We start from the raw sequence: 21,306 nt of genomic DNA, 5'->3' as shown, positions 1-21,306 counted from the left end.
ATTGTGTTTTAACACACTGTGTGGCAGAAATAACATCCTGCAGCTCTGTCATTTTTCAAATTTGATTTGTTTTTTTACATGCCATCAATTCAAATGTACTTTAGGGTCGTGAAGACCATCAGGGAGCACATAAGCATCCCTGACAGATATTTGATCAGATGTTCTCTTCAAAAAAAAAACTAACACCACATAATTGCTAATGCCTGCAATTTGGTGAAGCCTGCAATGGAGAAAAATGTTTGTAGCCACTGTTTGCTTCTGTGGCTGAAGACAAATTGTGTGAAATTTCCTCATTTGTGAAATTTGGAAGACTTTAAGATAGCAATGAGCATGAAAATAAGATGTTAGAGAAACAAGCTGCAGGGAATGACCATTAGGCCAGTAAACTCACCAATGTCCTGTAAAACAGCGTCAAATCATCTGGACTGTAATATTCCAAAGCTCCTTGATAAAGGCAAACTTTCCAATAGCCTTCCAATTACTGGTTGGGCCTGCTTGACAATTCATCATGTTTTGGTCACTGGGATTACCTGATTCCTTTGTAAAACAACATTCCATAATCTTATTCCATTTAAATGCTTTTCCATTCTACCTTCCAAAGTAAATAACTTACATTTTCCCAAATCATTCAACAACTAACAATGTCTTGTGCACTCATTTAACCTGTATGCCAGCTCTTTGTATCTTCTTCACACTAACTCAGCTATCTTTGTAACATCAGGCACTTAACCCCTTCATCCAAGTCATGAACATAAACTGTAAATTGCTCAGACCCCTTAACCGATTCCTGTAGCATCCATTAGTGACCAACTGCCAATTTAAAAATGATCCACTTCTCCTTACTCTCTGTTATCTGCTAGCAAATAAAATTAATAAAACTGTTCAGGATCCCAGATGGGCGGCCCACTTAGCGTAGCGGTTAGCGCAATGCTGTTACAGCACCAGCGACCGGGACTGGGGTTCAAATCCCACGTTGTCTGTAAGGAGTTTGTATGTTCTCCCCATGTTTGCATGGGTTTTCTCTGGGGGCACCAGTTTCGTCCCACCCTCAAAATGTACCAGGAGTTGTAGGTTAATTGGATGAAATTAGGCGGAATGGGCTCAAGGGGTGAAAGGACCTGTTATGGTGCTGTATGTCAAAATGTATTATTATAAACAAACGTCAACTGAAATACCATAAGGCAGTTCATTTCTTAAGATTCATTCTCCATTCCCTGTGAGGTGGAGCTCCTGAAAAGAAGAAAGGAGTCGCCCAGGTATACACAGTTAATTAATGTGCACAAATTCATTAAAGTAAAAGAAATGTAAAATACCAATAAAGAACCAGTATTTAGTATACATCTGTATAAACACTTGCATCTCATAATGTTGACATTTCATGAGATCAACTTTTACTTTTTCTGAAAGGAAGTGAAATACCAATGATGGCAAAGTCTTAAATGAAGACTCATCAAATTCACTCTGCACGAAGCAAATGGGGAATGATTTCTTGAACAAAAATCGTTGTTTTATAGGGATAATGAGTGAATCAGTTTTCACGCTCTGCTTTGTTGTGAAGTGCATCAATTGGAATTAATTTTAAATGTCATTCCCTGGTGAAGATAAGGTATAAGGAACTGAAAAAAAAATCAGTGTGAATCCCTGCAAACCACAACCCATGGGGAGCTGCACATTAAAACACACAATATTTTCATATATTATAGAAAACAGAGGATAGCTAACATCCTCTTTGAATATTTACGCTGAATAATATTTGTGCTCAACCCCGCGAGGAAGGGCCTATAATCGAGGATTTAGACCAGCTTATGCAAGAAGGGATCCAGTTGCATCAGAAGACATAATCTAAATTCCACCATGAGGCCCAGGATGCAGTTGTCTTTGGAAGACATAATCTAAATTTACACTATGGGGCCCAGGGATGCATATGAATTAGTAGACATTATCCAACTTCCACCATGAGGCCAAGAGATGCAGTTGTCTTTTGTTGGTCGCACTGTCAGGAGACCTTGAAGATAATTAAATCATTTGTTCAAAGAGATAAGATCTGAAGTAAACAACTTTTGGGTAATATAAGCCATGGCCCCACTGCTGAAGTTTGAGACTCTCCAAGAGGTGGCAACATCTCTCAGCAAGAAGAAAAACTTCAAGATTCCAACCAACGTCCCAGTCCGGGGAGGTGGAGAAGCTGCTACCGGCGCCCAGACAAGTGTGCAGTTGTCGCCTCGCTTTGGCAGTTGGGACCAGTCCAGACATTGATAAGTATAATTGGGAAGGGCTTGCATATTGTAGTGTGAATTCAGCTTTAGATTTAGTAATAAAGCCTTCATTAAACTGAAGTGCTCTCAGTGTGTGTGTCTATTTTCTTTCGGTAGCTCAAACACTGCGACCAATCTAAAACAAACAAAATGAGATGTATAAGTTTACCCAAGACAATTGGCGCAGTGAGCAGGGTTGGTGTCAAGATGTTTCGCCGAAAGAAAGAGGTGAGCCCTGAGCAGTTCTTGATTCCGGGATGGACTTCCAAAGACGATGGGTTTGGCATGTTGGCCAATACCCTGTCTTTGTTGGGACCACCCCTCAGTTGGGATGAGAAGTTAGATCTATCAAGTGCGCCTCTGGGAGAGCGGGTTGCCACTCTCCTTCGAGAAAGTAAATTTCCTGTTAAAAAGGGGACTCTGATGGACGGTTTTTGGCTGCTGGCCACAGCCTTACGCCACTCCATTCAGCGTGAAGCAGAATTAGTTCAGCGAGAAGTAGAATCTCAGCATAAGAGAGAGCAACTAGAGGAGGAGCTAGAAGCCCTGCGACAACGTTATTCCATGATGAGTGAGATTGTTTGCACCAGTCAGGACCGAGCCAAAGAATGGGAGGATAAGCATGTCCAAACGATCTGCTGAAATATTAAACTCCGGCAGCAGCTCTGTGCAGATAAAGAAAGGCATGGAGTAGAATCCAATCCAGATCGTATTCGTGCCATGATAAGGAATGGCGATGATCCTGATGTAATTGATGAATGGGACAGGAATATCTGGAATGATGACCATGGTAATAATGCAGATACTCCTCAGCATGTGCCTAACATACTGCCCTCTCCACCTGCTGTTCACGCACGCCCCATAAGGCATGGAGGTTATCGAGACTGTCCAAAATACCCTGATGCAAAGAGGGTGGTCCATTAACCCCGCCAAGGTACAGGGCCTGTCCCAGACAGTTATCTTCCTTGGAATTCAGTGGCATGCTGGAGAACAGGTGGTTCCCGATAAAGTTCGCAATAAGCTCGCAGTCTTGGCCACTCCTACTAACAAAAAAGAGACCCAGTGTTTCCTGGGGTTATTGGAATACTGGCGACGCCATATTCCACACTTGGCATTGCTTTTACGTCCTCTATATAAAGTTACCCGAAAGAAAACAGACTTTGCATGGGGTGACGATCAGGAAAGGGCATTCCAGTCTGCCAAGCAGGCTATTCTTCAGGCCCTGCCCATTGCTCCCCACATCCCAGATACCCCCTACGAACTACAGGTCTCTGTTACTGATGATGTGGCATCCTGGAGCCTCTGGCAGAAACAAGAGGGCCGCCGAGTCCCACAGGGATTCTGGTCACGTACCATGCCCGAGGCTTCCACATGTTATTCTGCTTTTGAACAACAGTTACTAGCCTGTTACTGGGCCCTGCTGGAAACTGAAAGAATGACAGGCGATGCAGATGTTCAATTGTGACCTGCACTTCCAATAATGAAATGGGTCCTGGCTAATGACGCTAATTTAAAGATCGGGCGGGCTCAGCAGGCTTCTATTGTTAAATGGAAGTGGTATATTCAGTCGTGCAAACCAGAGGGCCTGAAGGGGTGGGCCGCATACACGAACAGGTGGCTGATCTTCCGTCTCATCATGAGGATGTTGAACCCACCTTGCCCCCTCCTCTACCCCCTTCATCAGTTCAGTGGGGTAAACCATACGATTCGCTCACTCCAGCAGAACAAGAGGATGCCTGGTTTACTGATGGTAGCAGCCGGTGGGTGCAAGGAAAGCAGAAGTGGAAGGCAGTGGCTTACCATCCCAGGTCAGGAACTCATTTATTGAAGGAGGGAGATAGTAGCTCCAGTCAGTATGCTGAGTTGAAGGCAGTCACTTTACTACTAGACCCCCATGATCACCCTCTTCGCTTGTTTACTGATTCCTGGGTTGTGGCTAATGGACTAGTGGTATGGATACCTGATTGGCAAAAGAACGACTGGCTGATACATGTCCTCCCTGTATGGGGCAAACAGCTATGGCAGCTGTTGTGGAATGCTTCCCATCATCATGAGATAACCATATATCACGTTGATGCCCATACCAATGCAACGACGAACATGGCACAACATAATGCAGTAGCAGATCTGCTTGCCACTATCAGCCACGCCGATACCATCCCCCTGGCTCGATGGGCACACGAACAGAGTGGCCATTTGGGGGAGAAGGGATCAGCTATGTGGGCCCATACACATGCCTTACCCGTCCATCAGGACAATGTCCGCATGGCCGTGCATACATGCCCAGCATGCCAGCTTGTGAAGTCCCACACCATTCCTCCTGGTCCGCATGGCCGAATAAGACGGGGAGCTCGCTCAGCTGCAGTCTGGCAAATTGATTACATAGGCCCCATGCCAGAATGTATGGGTAAACGTTACGTCCTAGTAATGGTTGACACCTTTTCGGACCTGGTTTTTGCTTTTCTCACCAAGATGGCTGACCAAGCTAGCATTATCCAAGGACTAAAACATTTAATTTCTCATTATGATGTACCAGAAGAAATTCAGTCTGATAGTGACTCACACTTCTCCGGGAAAGCAATCTGTGATTGGGCAACTGACAACAGTATCTTATGGGTCCACCATATTCCTTATTACCCATAGGCTGCCGGGTTAGTTGAATGAATGAATGGCTTACTGAAGGAACAAATCCGTTTGTTAACACCATTGGGGACCCTGAAGGGGTGGTGCCATGTGCTGCAGCAGACAGTCGACAATTTGAAGCATCGCCCTTTGAAGGGAGGTACACCTTTCCACTGACTTCTTCACGCTTCTGAACTACAGCCTATTCCAGAGGAAAAACAGTCATTGCCCCCCATTCCCGAGCCAGAGAATGCCGGACTAAAGGTATGGGTGGCACCATCAGGTAGTGGCCCTCTTGTAAAAGGGGAAATAGTGACACCTGCCCAGGGTAACACTGGGTTGGTAGCTATTGAGGGACAGGATGATTTAGTTTGTTTAAATACTGAACGCTTATGGCATCGTGAGTGACATGTCAGGCTTGTTTGTTCCAGATCCTCCGTCTTGTGCTCCTGCTGATCTGGCTTAACAGCTGCTTTGATGCCAGCAATTGGATTTGTAATGTCGAGGACGTTCCGAGGGAGTTGCCCGTGGGGGACACGGCCTGATGCATTACACCAATGAGGTCCTCGGTCACCCGCCTCAAGTTCAGCTTATATAAATATGTTACAATATGTCACGGTTCCTTTATTCTGTTTGTGGATGGACCAACTGAAGGAGTCGACCCCTACTTCTGTGATGGTCGTTTTTGTACCTGTTTTTTGTCTTGTAATAACTCTGCACCGCCTTTCGCTAAGTGGTGGGAGGATTCCGGTTCTGTGGAGGGTTGGTTGTCTAGTTCACCATCTAACATTCCTTCAGATTTGTCCAACAATTCCTTTCTCCATGTTTCCTATGCGTACGCTCACCGATTGAATATATCTGATTGTTGGATTTGTACCATAGGCCCTTTGCAAACCGGTACAGGCATTCCCATGGTCCCCATTCCTTTCACCCGAAAGGAGGTTGCTGCCTGGAAATATTTTGATCCCTCCAAAAGCAGGGTTCACATTGATGTTAATAAGCCTGTGCCTGAGGAGGCCCGGTTCTTTAGTCTAAGTGAAATTTTGGGTATTTTTCAAGGATGGCATATTTCTACCCCACCTTATAATATCACACCGCACTATTTTATTGTTTCTCAACATGTAAAGGGCTCTATCTGCTTTTGTAAGTTGTGTCGGACTCTGGCTTTACCCTACCCTCAATTTAGTCTATGTGTCGTTTGAGTCCAGTGAGCTCATTGAATGAAGTGATAGGAGAAGGTATTCGGTTCAACAATCAGTTTATTACACAGCACAAGAATAAAGCTTAACAGAGCTCAGGTTCAGTCGTTACTTCATAGTGCACCTGCTCAGTGAGCTATTCCCCAAGACTGACTCCTACTGTCCAGTCTCTTCTGTTTATATAGATCAACATTATTACACTGAAGAAAAGTTGTCTTTCTTTGCTAGATTCCTTGCATAAGATTTATCTCAAGCAATTTCCTGTTCTGCAGTTATCTAGGGTGTAGACCTCCCATCTTAATCCTCAAGGCAGAACATCCTGTTGGCTTGATCAGAAATCAATTCATACCCCATATATTTCTAATTATTTCTTTGTACTCATCTGGCCATAGCTTTCTGTTCTACTCAACACCTCCTTATGCCTTAACCTTCCTACTGAATTGGTTTATACATTTTCTTTGTCTCCGACATTCTCAGTCATGGTACTCTTTGTTCTCGTTTGGCCGTAGTCTTCTGTTCTACTCAACACCACCTCATGTCTTAGCATTCCTCCTAGATTGGTTCATACATTTTCTCTCTTTTGTGTTTGGAGACAGCAAATTCTGCACGTACTATACTCAGCCAACTTTGCTACATACTGTGGCTGTTTCCCTTAAACAGTATACTTGAAATAAATAGTTAATTGTAACATAGTACTGGATTAATGAATACATAATGAATAGTACATAGGCATATTTTCTATGATTACTTAACCCCTTGGTTCTAACTGTTCCCCTTTTGGTCTCATGAAAATGAGACCAACCAAACCACCCGTTAACTTATGGGACCGGGACCTCAGGAGTTTTGGCAAAGACCGGCATCCCTGACCCCTTATTAAACTTAACCTCATAAACTTGGCCATTATGAACACACTTCAGTCCAGTGGGGGCCCCAACACAGTGTTCAGGAAAGTCAGTCCAATTCGCAAAGTACTGTTCTGGTTTGTTATGGGCCCCCCAGTCTGACCGCAAACACTTTGTACAGTTGTTTCCTTCTCCAGACCCTTCAAGAGCTAGGAACAACATCACCCATAGTCCCCACATAGTGTTCATCACAGCCCCCTAAATTCTGTTGACTTCAATATAGAGATATCACTTCAAATACTGATATACAGTCACCGTAATCCAATAGTCTCTTTAAAGGGACCCGTTTAAAAATTTTTAGTCCATAGTTTCTTCACAGAGTCCCAGTCATCTCCGTTCGAATCTGTTCCAGTGTCCGTGTAGGTGGGTCCGTTGCTGTTCACTGACTCCAATGATACCACGTCTCTCCTTTTCCCAGTAGTCGAACCACGTGGGACGTTCTTTCCACCACTCCGTAGGGCCCTGTCCACCTGGGCTCCGACCACTTTCTCTTGATTACCTTCAGCAGAACCCACTCAGCAACGGATGGTATCGGGATTTCACCTTTTCGTTCGGTACTTGTAACCTGTTGTGAAAAAGCTGATACCAGAGCTGTTAATTTATCATAATAAAGCTTACATCTCATTGGACTTGCCTCTTCCTTCGTGGTCTGAATCCCGGTTCGAGGTCCCGGAAATTGGTGCCCCGTTTGCAGCTCATACGGAGTAAATCCTGTCACATAACTTACCGAACTCCTTATTGACATCAATGCCAGGGGCAGCGCATCCACCCAATTTAATTTGGTTCATGCCTGCATTTTCCCAATCTTACTTTTTATTGTTTGGTTCATCCTCTCCACTTTTCCTTGGGATTGTGGATGATACACCATTCCAAAGGCATGTTTCAACCCCAACATCACTTCTACTTCCTGTAAATCTTTACTCTTAAAATGACTCCCATTATCTGACCTTATCTTCCTAGGAAATCCGTGTATAGGAATATATTGGTTGATTTGGAACTTAATTACCGTTTTTGCATCTTCTCTTTTGGCAGGGATTGCCTCCGGCCAACCTGTGTACACATCTACTGCTACTAAGAGGTATCGATATCCCCTTGCCCTCTCTATCATGTCTGTGTAATCAATTACAATTTCCTGGCCTGGTAAATTAGGCAACGGAAACTGTCCTTCGTGAGGTTTCAGTCACCTTGACATTATGTTATACATACCTTACACTCTCTGATATGATTCTCCACCATCGCCAGCAGCAAGGGGTGCCACCAATGTATCAAATACCTTATCATCTGTTTCTTCCCACAGTGGGTTAACCCATGCGCCTCCTCCAGGAGGGGTTTCATGAGTCCAGATGGTAATACTGGCCTATCGTCCATTGATCTCCACAGTCCTTGCTCTTCGGTTGCCCCCCTTTCTTTCCATACCATCATTTCCTGGGGTGATGCCTTCGCTTGTTCCTGAATTATTACTCCTACCTTACAAAATGGCAATAAGTCATGTGCCGTTCTATCTGCCTGCATCATAATAAACTGAGGGCCGTACCCTGCTGCCCTTTTTGCGACCGTGTCTGTTTCCTGATTTCCCCGAGCTACCATCATATCTGTTTTATCATGGCCCTTACATTTAATAACTGCTAATATCGTTGGTTTCAGGAGGGCCTCAGCCAATTTCCTAACATCCTTCTTGTGTTTAATTGGGGTCCTTGCTGCTGTTAAAAATCCACTTCTAATCCATTGACTAAGCTCAACCTGTATTGTCCCTACCACATATGCCGAATCTGTATATATATTTACCTCCTTTCCTTCTGCCCATTCTAATGCTGCTATCATTCCCTGTAGTTCGGCCAGTTGTGCTGACTCCTTTCCTCTCATGTCTGTGTAATAATTTCTTCAAATCCTTCTGTAGTTTTCCGTACTACCGCGTAGGCGGATTTTAATCCATCCGTGGGGTGTCTGTAACAACAACCATCTGTAAATAAGGTTTCATTTGGTTCTCTCAAGGGTGTAGCCTGTAAATCAGGTCTTATTTTAATATCCCTTAGAACCCTCTTTTCACAACAGTGTGGTTCTCCCTCTCCCATATTGTCTGCCATGTTAATGCCTTCATGGGTAAACGTAATATTTGGAGCATTCAGGATCTTTTCCAGTCTCATCTGCCTCAGTGATGTCATTGTAAACGCTGTCGAGCTCACAAATGCTACAATACTATGTGTTGCTAATACCGTCAGGGCATGTCCCATCACTATGTGTGCCACCTTTTGCAAAATTTTTGCTACCCCTGCTGCATGTCTCGTACATGGTGGGTGTCTGTCTTCAGTCGGATCCAGTGTGATACTCACATACATGAGCACACATCTTCCACCCCCTTTTTTCTGAAAAAGGACACCATCAATTGGACAACATCCAAAAAGAAAGGGTCTCTATAATTTGGAATTGTCGAATCTATAGCGGTTGTAAGAGTTTGCTTAAGTAGAATAAAACTCATCTCAGCCTGTGCAGTCCAATCAAGTGTAGCTCCCAGATTCCTCATCTCCTGCTCATTCACTAAAGTTCGCAGTGGATGTGTCAACTCACCATACGATGGGATAAACTGCCTACTATAACCTGTCAAGCCCAAAAATGAAAGCATTTCCTTAACTGTCTTAGGTTTTGGATGATATAGTATCGCTGTTCGATGCACAGGGGATATCCCTATACCTTTCACTGAGACCATTCTTCCTAAAAAGGAGACCACTTGTCTGCAACATTGCAACTTTAAACGAGAGTCTTTAAAACCTGCCTTGAACAGCTGCATTAGCAGGAGCCTTGTGGCATCCAAACAGGAGACAGGCTCAGGTGCTGTCAATAAGATGTCATCTACGTAATGGATCAGAACTACCCCACCTGGTAGTACTAGCCCCCCCAGCTGTTCTTTCAAAACCTGATTGAAAATCCCTGGGGATAAGATAAAGCCCTGTGGGAGTAGAGTATAATGTAACTTTGTACCTCTATACATAAAGGAAAACACATCTCTAATCTGTTCTGCCAGCGGCAAACAAAAGAAAGCATTTGCTAAATCTATACAAGAGAACCACTTGTGGTCAGGGGTTAAAGCAGTCATGGCGGTATATGGGTTTGGTACTGGAACTGTGGGTGTTCATACAATACCATTGATACGCCTTAAGTCAAGGGCCATCCGATATTTGCCCGTGCCCTGTTTCGGAACAGGTAAGATGGGTGTATTCCAACTCGAACACAAATGCTCCAAAACCCCTCAATACATTAGGCCATCAATGGTATCTGCCAGACCCACCTCAGCCTCGGGTTTATGGGGATACTGTGTCTGCCAAATGGGAGTATAATCTGAAAGTTCAAAGGTTATGGGATCAACCTGCTGGCAAAAACCCACGTCTGCTGGTCCCACTGACCAAAGGTACTCAGGGAGAGAATCTAACATAGGGGAGCAGAGTCGGGATAATCCATCTTTTCTCTACCATGAAAGCGTTCAATCTGTCTATGCTCAAGGAGGACCCAATCATTTGAAGGGTACAAAATCCTGTACGACTGACCAGATGGAGAAAACTGCACTGTCGGTATTTGAATATCGGACCAGTCCTTCAAGGACATCAAGTTCCGACACATTGGTCCCAAATCTTTTGCCTGGTGATTAGTGCCAATTGCAAGAGTGACATGAGGAATGGCCTCACCGGCCATCACATACCACTCCAGCTGCTCAGATGTCAGTGCAACCATAGCGGCTACTCCCTCCTTTCCTAACACTATGTAGTCCAAATTAATCTCCCATTGCAAGCCCTCTACATCTTCATAAAAGGCATGCTGATAAATTTCATCCCCATCTCTATCGTAAAAGAGGGTAACATGGAGGGGGTCCGAGGGAGGGGTATATGGGTGTAACGTCTGGATCCACAGCTTCCATTGATTATAAAGCTTTAGCAGCCCTCCCTTCTGTGGGTTCTCCGGTTCCAGCAGTCCCCAGTAAATGTCAGCCCATAGTCCCTCAGACGCGGATCCTCCAGCGGCTGACAACAACATCTGAGAACTGGAACAAAGCGTAGTTAATGAACAGTTCATTGAATATCCATTTGGAAGGGTGACCTCTATTCCGCTAGGTCCGCAAAGGATCGATGCTCCACAACTGAACAGCAGGTTTCTGCCCAACAGATCAGTAGGGCACATTGCCGACAGAATATATTGATGTGTGAAAGTCTGTCCTGCCTCAGAAGTGACTATTGGCGTAGAAAACGGCAGATTTTCTGGTGTACCCGAGAACCCTATCAACTGGATGCTAGAGGATGATTTTTTAGATTGAAACTCAGCGCCGGTAAGTGTTGAAAATCTGGCACCCGTATCCACTAAAAAGGATACTTCCATATCCATCACTTTAATCTGCAGGAAGGGGTCTGCCAACCTAACCTGCTTTTGGGTGCTCGGGCCCCGTCACTGCTGGTAACATTGCTCCTCCTCCGTCAGCAATGGGAATTGTCTCGTCGGAGCGAGAGCCGCATGGGGTGCCTGATGTAATGGGGGTGGCACTGACGATCTCTGGGGCTGGACCCAAGGCTCATATTGTGGTGGTCCATATCCCCTTCCCCCAATGCTCTGAGGACCCCATGCTAGGGGGAAGTCTCTCTTCCAGTGTCCTGGCTGACCACATCCAAAACATACGGCTGGTTGCATTCGTGGAACACCCCGACCTCTCCCTCTTGCTCGGAATTCCCCCATTGGACCTCCAGTCCTGCCCCCATAGGTGGGACCCGGTGCCCAATTTGGGGCTGGGTGCCAATTCGTATTATTCCCTTGTGGTGGCTGCGGTGGCTGCTGAATCATCTGGTGTGCACACTTTGAGGGATTCTTTTTTTGCCTCATTGGCCTTTTTCCTAGCTTCTTCCAATTGGAGCTTAAGGAGTTGCACTTGTGCAGACTCCGTAATTTATTTGTCCTCTTCTTGCTTAGCCCTATAACGCTTCATGTGATGGGTCAAATGTTTTTCCCATTGCTCAGTCGAGCAACCAGGAATATCAGGGTTATTCTCTAATGCCTCCCTGACTACAGCTGGCAACCCGTTCGTTACGGCAGACCTAAATAGTGTAGTTTGCAAGGGTCCTGTGGCTGGGTGTACTCCGGCTTTATCTGTCCAAGTTTCTTTACACTGACTTAAAAAAGACGAGATATCCTCATCCTCCTTAATGGAAAATGTCAGGGACTGCATGACACCGGGGCAAACGGGAAACTTATCCCACATTGCACCTCCTAGTGCCGTAGCATGTTTTGCAAATGGTTCGGCATCAGGGCACCTAGTGGTTTCTGCGACCATTTCTACCTGCTGTATTTCCCACAGCCCAAGCTGTTTGCCTAATAATTCCCTCCAGTCTCCCATTGCTATCTTATGTCCCATCGTATGTTGGCAGAACTTTCCCATCCACGCTCCGCCTCCCTCAGTAGGAGGTGGCATTTTATCCAAAACACAATTCATATCGGTGAACGAGAAGGGTTGATACCTTTCCCCAACTTGCGGTCCCTTATAAATTAGTGGCATCTGTCTATACCTTTCTGGGAGATGTAATTCCTCCTGGCTTCACAACTCATATCCCGAAGGGGAGCGAGCGCTTCCCTGACCCTGTCTTTTGTGTGTGATCATTCTTCCCCTAATAGTGACCGGCTGTTCCTCATCCTTGCTCTCTACACTTACACTCGCTATCTCACTTTCCTCGACCTGAACTCTCTCCCACTGCCATCGTACACTCACTGGGTCACCTCCCCTCATTGCCTCCTCTTCTTCCTGTTGTCTATTGTGAGGAGTGGGGGTGGAGTGATCCTCTGACATTCCTACCGAGAAGGCACTCTCAAGTGTCTGTTCTTGCTCTCTCTCATTTGTCTTTTCCATTCGCATACTAGTTTCCATTACTTTACATTCATCGTTCTGTATTCCCTTCATCAATTCCTTTATTGTCTCCACACTTTCCTGCACAACTACTTTAAGTCTCTCTTTCACCTCCTGAAGTTCTTGTCCTGTTAATTCAGTGACATTCACTATTCCCTCATTTATCTGCATCACTGGCATCTGGGGAATTGGATAAGGTGGTGGCCACGTCTCTGGTAACTTTGGATAGAGCGGGGCTGATGGCTTAACCTCCCCTGTCACCTCCTTCCCCTTTTCCTCCTTTTGGATAGGGGATGCCTTTTTAGTAGAATGCTGAAGGTTTGTTTCCACAGCCATGCAAGCCAATGTCATATTATGTAAATTTGCCCTCCTCTGTTCCTTCGCTTCCTTCTGTTGTTTAAATTTTCTTCTATTCAAGATAGACCCTTGTCCCTTTTTCTCATGTTCCTGTACCTCCTTTGTCGCTTCTCTTTCGGCTTCTCCTAGATACCATACAAGCCTGATTTTTTTCTAATCCTAGCGGCACCTTCCCCTGACTCTGCAGCTCTTTTCATATCTGATCATACAGTTTCATAGCCTTTACTTCCTCTCCCTTCGGTAGTCCTCCCATTAATTGACTCCTTGTCTTTTCCCACTGCTGGTTCACAGATGGAGGAATCCATACATAGCCCCCATACTCCTGACATTCCCCTAATTCTCCTTCCATCTTTCATTCCTAACTTTTTTTCCTTCAGACCTCGTAATTCAATGAGTCTCTCACCTGGTAGAATTTCGCCGTTCTTCAACTTACTGTAACCACTAAAGAAAAACTTAACACAATACTCAACCAAATAACTCTTATGCAATACTAAAACAAATAACTCTTATACAATACTAAAACAAATAACTCTTATGCAATACGAAAACAAATAACTCTTATACAATACGCAAGCAAATAACTCTTATACAATATGTTAACTAAATGGCCAAGACCTTTAACTTTTATATCTATGACTACTAGGGGACTCTAACCCCCATTTTCTCCAGGGGACTCTAACCCCCAGTTTTTTCCAGGGGACTCTAACCCCCGGATTCTCCGGGGACTCTAACCCCCGGTTTCTCCATGGGACTCTAACCCCCAGATTTTTAAGCTTTATTCCTTGGCTTCTACTAGGACTTTTGCAGAGTAGTGACAATACACAATTTTATCATTGCTAACAGCAGAACTTTGTTTAAACAGGCGTCTGCTTACCTCCTTTTGTTGAGTGGCCACTTGTTGTTATCACCACACCACAATCGACCAGTGTTCCGTCTCTTTGACTTCCGTCACTTCTCCATCTTCATCACGTCGGGGTCACCAAATTGTTGGACTCTGGCTTTACTCTACCCTCAATTTAGTCTATATGTCGCTTGAGTCCAGCGTGCTCGTTGAATGAAGTGATAGAAGGTATTCGATTCAACAATCAGTTTATTACACAGCACAAGAATAAAGCTTAACAGAGCTCAGGTTCAGTCGTTAGTTCATAGGTCACCTGCTCAGTGAGCTATTCCCCAAGACTGACTCCTACTGTCCAGTCTCTTCTGTTCATATAGATAAAGTGAACAAAAGTTCCACTGAACAAAAGTTGTCTTTCTTTGCTAGATTCCTTGCATAAGATTTATCTCGAGCAATTTCCTGTTCTGCAGTTATCTAGGGTGTAGACCTCCCATCTTAATACTCAAGGCCAGAACATCCTGTTGGCTTGATCAGAAATCAATTCATGCCCCATATATTTCTAATTATTTCTTTGTACTCATCTGGCCATAGCCTTCTGTTCTACTCAACACCTCCTTGTGCCTTAACCTTCCTACTGAATTGGTTTATACATTTTCTTTGTCTCCAACATTCTCAGTCATGGTACTCTTTGTTCTCGTTTGGCCATAGTCTTCTGTTCTACTCAACACCACCTCATGTCTTAGCATTCCTCCTAGATTGGTTCATACATTTTCTCTCTTTTGTGTTTGGAGACAGCAAATTCTGCATGTACTATACTCAGCCAACTTTGCTACATACTGTGGCTGTTTCCCTTAAACAGTATACTTGAAGTAAATAGTAAATTGTAACATAGTACTGGATTAATGAATACATAATGAATAGTACATAGGCATATTTTCTATGATTACTTAACCCCGTGGTTCCAACAGTTCCCCGTTAAGCCTGCTGATGCATTGGGAATCAGTGACTGTCTGGCATATTCCCCTTCTATTTCCAAGCACCCTATGAATGGGACCTATTGGGTTTGTGGGTCTCGTGCCTTCGCATGGTTACCCTTTACCTGGGGTGGTTGCTGCTATTTGGCATACACCGTCCCCTACCTGCATCATATTTCCCATTTACAGGATCATCCCTCACTTATGTGTATGTCCCCTGTCCTTCGGCATAGACGTGCCCTCTCAGGTGCTGAGATTTTCTTTGGCCCCTTGATCCCAGGTTATGGTGTTATTCATATTTCCCAAGAGGTTCACAAATTATATGATCTGATGAGTTCTATTGCCAATGAGACATCCTTCACCCTTTCGTCTGTCAGTCAGGGCCTTCATGACCTTAATCACGAGCTCTCTGCTGTCAGGACAGTGGCTTTACAGAATCGTACGGCCCTGGATTTTCTTTTAGCAAAACAGGGTGGCACGTGTGCTGTTGTCGGTTCTGAATGTTGTTCATATGTACCCGATGTATCCACTAATGTATCTGATATTGTTCAACATGTTTCAAAATATGTTCGTGAGCTTCAGCATCTGGGTATTGTGGCCCACAAGGATAGTTTGAGCCTTGGTTGGAATCCTTTTTCATGGTGAGCTGGTACATTTGGGGGATTGGGCCACAATATTCTCCGCTGGTTGCTCGCATTATTGCTTATTTTTGTGCTTATTATAGTTTTAGTTTCTTTTTTTCACTCCTTCTGTACTCAAATGCTTGTTAGGTTTCGTAAGTGACATGCTGCGACCGAGGGGTGGAATGTAATGGAGGAAGGATTTAGACCAGCTGATGCAAGAAGGGATGCAGTTGCATCAGAAGACATAATCTCAATTCCACTATGAGGCCCAGGATGCATATTTAGTAGACACATCTAAATTCCACCATGGGGCCCAGGATGCATATGAATCAGTAGACATTATCCAACTTCCACCATGAGGCCAAGAGATGCAGTTGTCTTTTGTTGGTCGCAGACTGTCAGGAGACCTTGAAGATAATTAAATCATTTGTTCAAAGAGATAAGATCTGAAGTAAACAACTTTTGGGTAATATAAGCCATGGCCCCACTGCTGAAGTTTGAGACTCTCCAAGAGGTGGCAACATCTCTCAGCAAGAAGAAGAACTTCAAGATTCCAACCAACGTCCCGGTCCGAGGAGATGGAGAAGCTGCTACCAGCGCCCAGACAACCTACTACAAGTGTGCAGTCGTCGCCTCACTTTGGCAGTTGGGACCAGTCCAGGCATTGATAAGTATAATTGGGAAGTGCTTGCATATTGTCGTGTGAATTTAGCTTTAGATTTAGTAATAAAGACTTGTATAAACTGAAGTGCTCTCGGTGTCTGTGTCTATTTTCTTTCGCTAGCTCAAACACTGTGACCAATCTAAAATGAACAAAATGAGAGGTATAAGTTTACCCAAGATAGGACTCAGGCCTGAAATGTCCATAAAATGTCTATCTCCAATTGATACACTGTTGTCTGTAGACTTTCATGTTTCCTTGAATACTTATGCTGTCTCTTGTCCAGACTACTTGTGTTTGTTGTGTGCAAGAACGGTAAAACCCCTGTAATCCGAAATTCAAGCAACCAGAAAAGAAATTGCAGCAACTAAATAGATTTAAAAAACATAAGTTTAAAATTGGCGCGCCTCGCCGTTAGTTCACCAATCACGCAACACGCAATCTCAAGCAACCGGCAAATACACTTGTCGGGCATCTACTAATCCCCAGAGGCACCGGATAGCAGGGTTTTTCTTGTATTTTGTATGTTTAAATTCACCTCCTCAGTATTGAAACAATCGAGGACAGAGCAAAGAGAGCAGGACAAATCTCATTAACAATACAGAACAAAAATCATACAGGGAGCATAATTGCACAGGATGGCAAAGAAAAAAATATAATTACTTTCTGTTCTTCTGCCTTATCTGTTTAGCTTGAGTCTCTGATGTTAATATTTAATTATCTGGAGTTATCCTTCACCATGTTGCAGTACTGCTGAATTTTATTAGGTTGTTAGCCACTAATCTCTGATAGAATGGTGCTGCTAGTTCAGCTAATGCTGCTTTGTAACTATGGAGAACTGGGAAGTCATGACGCTGGTGATGTGAAAGGTGTGTAGTCAATACACGTCCAATTTCCGAGCAGAAAACTATGGCTTACTACTTAAAGCTGTGGGCTTCCACTTTCATTTATTGTTTACAGTGTTAAATTAGGCATGGCGATGGTTATATTACAAGACTAATAATCAAAAAATCTGGTATAATAAATTCAAATATCTTGATAGGAATGTTATGTCATTAAGCAAATGAAATCTTTTCTTGTCACTTTATGGACAGGATAGCCAACAAATACAGTTGATACCTCTATAAGGAGGTATCAAAATGTCTACATAGAAGGATTCCTTGCTGTTAAAGAGAACACTTTTAACAAACCTTTAGTGCTCTTTAAATCTTGTCGTTATTAGACATTACCAGTGCTTCAGGACTATCCAAGCACCACCACAGTATTATGGTTTGTTAAATTGGAATTACAGGTGGTTACAGCTCATTAGAATGAGTTATTACAAGTGCATTCTCTTCATTTTAAACAGGATTGAGGTTAACATTGGTGGGGCCAATATTATCTGCCCTGAGATCCCTAAATGACCTGCCAATGCGTGTGTCTAACAATGAACAATTAAGCTGGAAGACAATCAACTCAGTGAAAGTCATCCTTTCATCTGCCCAAAACCTGTTGGTCTTTTAGCACACCGAGATGTTGGTGAAGGAATGCCATAGACTGGCACTTCTAGGCTGCAGGAGTGCATGCTGAAGGATGCACTGATGCCAATGTGAGGGTGCTGTGGGGCAGGAGCAGTCAAGAGTTCTTCCATCACCAGGCATTGATATGCTGAGCTTGAGGGGGAAGACTCTCAGATAACAGAGGGGAGAAATTACAAGGTGGTAATGGTGCAATTAGAATCAGAATTTATTGCCATGAATGTGCTACAAGATTCGTGGTCTTGCAGCAGCACCATTTATATAAATCACCATACAAAATAAATAACAAGAGTGTACGAAAAAGAAAATTATCACTGTAAGGCAGTGTCTGTGGTTTATTGTTCATTCAAGAATTTAATGGCAGAGGGGAAGAAGGAAGTGAAACACGAAAGTCTGCAGATGCTGTGATTGCAGTAAAAACACACCAAAATACTGGAGGAACTCAGCCGCTCTTTTCAGCACCCTTAAAAGCAAATATATATTGCCACTCTTTTGGGCCTGAGCCCCTTCATCAAGGAATAACTATGAGCCAGAAGCAGAAAACCTCCGAATTTAGACAGCGCCGGCTGGGGGAGGGAGGAATCCAGACCCAACAGAAGGTGGAAATTGGATATGATAAGGGGAGGTATAAGAATTGATCATGTCTGTGCAAAAGGAAATTGAAAAGAGAGACAGAGTTGTGGCAGGGAAGAAGTTGGTGTGGGGGGATGGGATTTAATGAAAGCCAGAGAAGTCAATATTAATGCCATCTGGTTGGAGGGTGCCCAGTTGGAGATGAGATGTTGTTCCTCCAATTTATGGGTGGTCTCAGTCTGGTAGTTCATGAGACCACGGACAGACATATCAGCAAAGGAATGGAATGGGGAATTAAATTAGGTGGCCACTGGGAGATCCACGCTATTGCAGTAGACAGAGCTGAGGTGCGCAACAAAGCAATCTCCCAGTCTGCATCCAGACAATAAGCTGTCCTTGTGACACTGGGTGTATGTCTTCAGCTTCCTGTACCTTTTTTCTGATGGTAGCAGAGTGAAGGAGGCTGCCTGGTGGGGGTCCTTGAGGACAGAGGCTGTTTTCTTAAGGCACTGTCTCTTTCAGATGTCCGTGATGAAGTGAAGACTGGTGCCAGTGATGTCGCAGGCTGAGTCAAAAACCGTCGCTTTTTTTTGTCCTGAGCATTGAAACATCTATACTTTGAACTATATTCTTTTTGGTAAATAATTTATTGTGACTAAAGTCTATTTTTTGAAGAAAAAAAAACAAAATTCTAAAGTGGAGGCCATAGGTCAGCCTTCTGCTAGGCAGAGTGCAGGCCAACAGCACTGGTGAGCTTCTCACAAAGAGCAATTGGGCAGTGGGATCTTCAAGAGATTACCCTTCTTTTAGTCTGGTAAATCCACCATACAAACCTGGTACAAGGATAATATATGGCCATTGGAATGAATGGGACATTGAAATTGAACTGAACAAATCCTCACTGCCATCAACAATGTTTGTACCACTGCACATGGCTGCTTGCTTACTGAAACACCCTTGCGTTGCCCTGTACCAGGGTGATATTCTTGGGCCTGGGTTCCAGCAGAAGACAGCACCCAAGCCATGCTAGAGGAAGAAAAGAAATGCAGCCCTGAGTGCAAAACCAGTGACCTCAGATGGTTTGAAGGTCTGTTTCAGAAAATACCTAAATATCCCTGCGTGTCACTGCCTCAGAAGTATTTGCTTCCATGAAATTCATCGGAACACGCACCATCGCTCTGCCAAACACTTGCAGTCTAGTTTAACCAGGAGAATTATATTTTCTCATATCAACCAAACTCTCATTGTATTGTTTTGAGTAAAAACACTAAAGTGCTAGAGAAATGTAGCAGGTCATGCACTGTTCATAGGAAGTAAGAATATATTACCAATATTTCGGGCATGAACCCTCCTTCAAGGTAAATTTTATATTAAGATTTTGATGAAGGGCTCAAGCCTGAAACGTCGGTTCTGTATCTTTGCCTTTGCTACATAAAGGAAACTGTTTGACCTGCTGAGTTCTCCAGCATTTTACGTTTTTACTTCAGCCATGGTGTCTACAGAATTTTGTGATTTACTCCTTAATTGGGAAGGTTAACTATGTGAAAATGAAAGTGATGCCGAGACTTCCAGTCGTTGCCTATCTCTTTGCTGAGGAATTTTTTTAAAGATACTTCATGGACATATAGGATAATTTCTTCAGAATAATAAAGTATCTAGGATCTCCGTGGAAAAATTGACATTGGAATATAAATTGGGAGGATTAAGATTACCAGATTTAAAAAAAAAAATACTATTTTGCAGCCCAGGTGAGGTTCTTCTCATGTTTTTTTTTGAAGAAGAGAGCTCTCCCTCTTGGATCCAAATGGGATTACATATAATGAGGGAGGGAGCAATGAAGGATTTTATTTACAAATGGAATGTCAAATTAATAACAAAAAAAGATGATCTCATTTTAATGCATATGAGATTAATGAAAGTATTGGAAAAAAATGTGGAGCTATCATTAAAAGCACCATTGTGTCAGGATGAACTACTGCCCATGAATGTGGGTAATAGAATTCTAAACATTTGGTATTAAACATATTGAAGAATGTTATGAGGAATGATTACTTATGCCCTTTGAACAACTAAAACAGAAATATGATTTGTCAAATGGAATCTTCCACTGCTATCTTCGAGGGAGAGGTAGGAGTCAGATATGGGTGCTATAATACCAGAAGAAAGCTGGTCTGATTAGCACCTGGATAGCATAGCATCAATAATAAATGCGAGATATGGACTGGTTTAATATAATTTTCTAGACCAACTATATCTCGTGGCTCAAAAACTATACAAATCAAAATTAGAAATATCTGAAATGTGGTTTACATGTGGCATTGAAATTGGTTATGTGTGAAGGTAAAATCATTCTGGCATGATATCACTGAAATACTAACAAGAGTTACACGAGTGACCTTCACATATGACCCAGAATTATATCTTCTGGGGAACTTCATGGACGTGAGCAATAGACTGACTAAATTTCAATTTTTTTTTGTTAAATAGCTCTGGCTATGGCCAAGAAGAGTATAGCAATCACTTGGAAATCCGACACTCCCCTACTTATTGCTCGATGGACCGGAGAGATGCGTAGTTGTATACCCATGGAGAAAATTACGTACAACTTAAAAATAAATATGATACATTTGTCAAGATATGGCAACCATACTTGGAGTTTTAGGGGTCCAATTATAAATTTCACCTTTTAAGGTATGAAAAAAAGAGAGAGCTCTGACGTTGCGTGAAGTTATCTTTTTGTACTTGTGCGAGGAGGAAGAGAGGAAAGGGGGATTTTCTTTTTTTTAAATATTTAATATATTTTAATGTATAAAGAAAGTTTAAAGATTGTATGAATATATTTATGGAAAATGGAAAATAAAATATAAAAAGAAGTATATGGTGGCCAGGAAAGATCTTCAGAAAGGACTTAGG

At 43.3% G+C, this 21,306-nt stretch overlaps 1 long non-coding RNA gene across 1 annotated transcript in view; it reads right to left on the bottom strand.

Moving 5' to 3' along the window:
- Nucleotides 1-6,125: 6,125 nt before the first annotated feature.
- The window catches only part of LOC138747035 (uncharacterized), a 107,973-nt gene continuing 92,792 nt past the window's right edge, over nucleotides 6,126-21,306 (bottom strand). Inside the window, exons 2-3 of the long non-coding RNA XR_011347273.1 lie at nucleotides 14,082-14,253; nucleotides 6,126-8,922 (exon numbers count right to left, since the gene is read on the bottom strand). This is a non-coding gene — a long non-coding RNA (uncharacterized lncRNA). The remainder of the gene's footprint in view (nucleotides 8,923-14,081; nucleotides 14,254-21,306) is intronic.

Source organism: Narcine bancroftii, chromosome 1 (assembly GCF_036971445.1).
Source record: "Narcine bancroftii isolate sNarBan1 chromosome 1, sNarBan1.hap1, whole genome shotgun sequence".
NCBI lineage: Eukaryota > Metazoa > Chordata > Chondrichthyes > Torpediniformes > Narcinidae > Narcine > Narcine bancroftii.
The sequence above is the reverse complement of the archived record's forward strand: the minus strand, read 5'-3'. Positions and strand labels throughout refer to the sequence as shown.